At 31.4% G+C, this 2,963-nt stretch overlaps 1 protein-coding gene across 1 annotated transcript in view; it reads left to right on the top strand.

Annotated features, from left to right (window-relative positions):
• The first annotated feature begins 2,011 nt into the window (after positions 1-2,011).
• LOC124888069 (protein SHORT ROOT IN SALT MEDIUM 1-like) overlaps positions 2,012-2,963 on the top strand; it is a 16,282-nt gene continuing 15,330 nt past the window's right edge. The window contains exon 1 of the mRNA XM_047398280.1: positions 2,012-2,867. The gene's annotated coding sequence lies outside the window, so the exon portion shown is untranslated. The remainder of the gene's footprint in view (positions 2,868-2,963) is intronic.

Below are 2,963 nucleotides of genomic sequence, written 5' to 3' on the forward strand. Positions count from 1 at the left end.
TAGTTTGAAAATCTAAACTCTACTCTTTACATTACAATTTTAATTTACAATTTGTCCAACGACAGGTTCTTTTTACCCTATTACCTGTTTTTCAGGGAAATGCAATGCAGTACAACGTGGAACTACCCTCTTAGCAGCAAACTGGGGCAAGCTAGTGGAATGTCAAGCATCCCTAGCTACGTCAAGGATTCCAGCGAAGAAAATCAATTCAACTCAACTCAAGTTTTCATTTTTATAATTTTCTTTGTCATCACCAAGTTCCGTCTTAATCCAACACTGGGGCAATTTTTGAAAAATCATTATCTCTTTTTCTCTCAAGATCCTCAGCAGATATCACTATCTAAAATCTTCTCATCCCTAGTCAATTTTGGGACTTGAACCCATATCCATTCCATTTCGTGCTGAGATTTTGTTATCATCCCGAAGGAACCCAGTGTTACCACAATTCTATACTGCGCAAATTTTGATAAACATCAAAATTTTGCTACAATTCGAACTACAAATGGCCTGATTTCTCATGGAGCCCGAGATATGTTGGCAGCTCAAGAATCGGAGCCCGACTATAATCTTCCAAACATTTTGCTTTTTTCGAGAAAAAATTGGTTGCGTCAACGTGAGTGCACAAAGATTTTCACCTAAATCTCCGGTCACTCAGGGGCAACTGTTGACACCCAATTTTGACTCAAACTTTTTTATTTAATTGTTTTACCGATGCTCCTCAACCCTAAATAATTTTAAAAAATTAAATTAAAAAATAAGATTCGTATTTTTTTTTATTTCTATATTTTTTAAAAGAGAAATTTATTTTCTATCATAATATAAAATATTTTTATTAAATATATTTAAATATTTTAACGAATAAAAATATATATCTTTTGATATTCACATTTACATTCTTTCTAATCTTTTATTTTAGGGCGATATTGTGACCAAATGTTTATATATATATATATTCTTAATACATAAAATATATATTTTATAAGATGTACATATACTTTCTCATATTCTTGTTTTTATATATTATATTCTTATTTTCTACACGCACATATATATGCCTATAGTTTGTTAATATTAAATCACACACAAAAAAGATATCAAATCGAACACTAATGCAAGTTATATCTGTAATTTATATACGTTAAACTAAAAATAATTTTTAGGATATCAGGGAGCATCGATAAATTCAATTTCAGTAGAAAAGAGCATTCGGGCTAACAATAATCAAGTTTCATTTTTATTTTTCACCCAAGCCCAACTCACATTTTATAAATTTCAACCAAAATCCTGAAAATTAGCCCAAAACTCAGTACAATTTCTATGTCCGCTTCGTCACTCCACCTCAACAAATACGATTTAACCCGATCCGAAAATTTATTTTTTGTAAAACCCGAAAGGTCCCAAAATGTTCAGTTATTTTTTTTATATATAATGTGTTTTTATTCAACTATCTATTTATTCATTATCTATTTTTCTCTTTTTTCCTTCTCTTTGAATTAAATTTGAATCGTCCGACCAAATATCGAGCGGATCGAAGAAAAAGGTCTTTTTAAAATCAATCTTTCACATATTTATCCGTATATACGTGCATTTTTTATTTTTCTTATTTTGTTGCTATTATTATTTTTAAGGGTAATCTCTTCAAAATCATTCGATTGAAAGATCGGACCAATCAAAACCAGTCAAAAATCACCCGACTAGCAAAGATTAATCTAGTCCATTAATTTTTCTTTCTGATTCGAGGGTCCCGAATATATATATATATATATATATATATATATATATATATATATATATATATATATATATTACAATCTATCTTTTTATATATTTTTGAAATTTGAATTGTTTTGATAAAAAACGAACAGATCAGAAAGTAATTGGTTTTTAAATAATTTTTGTATATATTTATTTATATATAAAAATATATAAATATTTGTTTTGTCATTATTTTAAAATGATATTTTAGGACCATCCGATCTTTGATTGTAGGGATGAAAATTGATCAAGATTTTTAAAAATAATGCGTTAAAATGCACACCTACCGTGTCTGTCAAAGCCAAAAAATGCGTATTGCTCTTGCCCATGACCACCGACTGGTCACTATTTGTCATTTCCTGAAAATACACAAAAGTAGAGCTCCTTTCTCTTTCCCTTTCTCCTTCTGCTCCATTATCACCAAAACAAGGAAACCCTAATCCTCACCCTAGCCTACCGCCGGTGACCACCAGCCTGTCGTTAGGATGCGCGAGATTCACCCTTTTTCTTTGTCGCCTGAACTCGTGAAACCAAAAAGGATAGAGAACCAGTCTCTAAATCCATGCAATTCTTGAAAATTATCATTGAAAGCCAGAGGTTCGTGCTGGGGGAGGTTACAAAATCTCAAAATTTCTTCATCATCTTTCCATTTTTTTTATTTTAAGCTTTCAAATTCGGATTTTAATGTCCGGATATGCGTCTATACAATGGAGGCTTCACCATCTCCAAAAAAAAAGGTGGAGGAGGAGAGCAAAAAAAGATGGAGGAGAGAGCGAAAAAGAAGGAGAGAGAAAAAGAAAAGAGGAAATATTCGTGAAAAGAAGCTAAAGAAAAAAAATCGAGTGGAGAGAAAAAAAGATGTGAACAAGGGATAATATTGAGAAAAATAAGAAGTTAGGAGAGATCAGAAGCAAAACACACACACAAAAAAAAGAAAATTGGAAGAAAGGAAGTCAAAAAAAGAAAATAGCTTATATTTTGATAATTTTTAGCAAAGTCAGATATTGCAATAGCTGGTTTCCTTTTGATTTTATGCTAAATTCTGTGTCTCGAATTGAGTTTGAGGTCGTCAGAAAATTCGACGTCAACCCCCGTTTGCTGCCACAACAAAGGTGCGATTCTCTCCGATTATTTTTATCGCGTTCTTGATTGGCTGTTTCAGTTTTTATAAGCATCTGGTTCATTCTTTGAATTTGGTGTCATTGCTG

The sequence above is a fragment of the Capsicum annuum genome, chromosome 10 (assembly GCF_002878395.1).
Source record: "Capsicum annuum cultivar UCD-10X-F1 chromosome 10, UCD10Xv1.1, whole genome shotgun sequence".
NCBI lineage: Eukaryota > Viridiplantae > Streptophyta > Magnoliopsida > Solanales > Solanaceae > Capsicum > Capsicum annuum.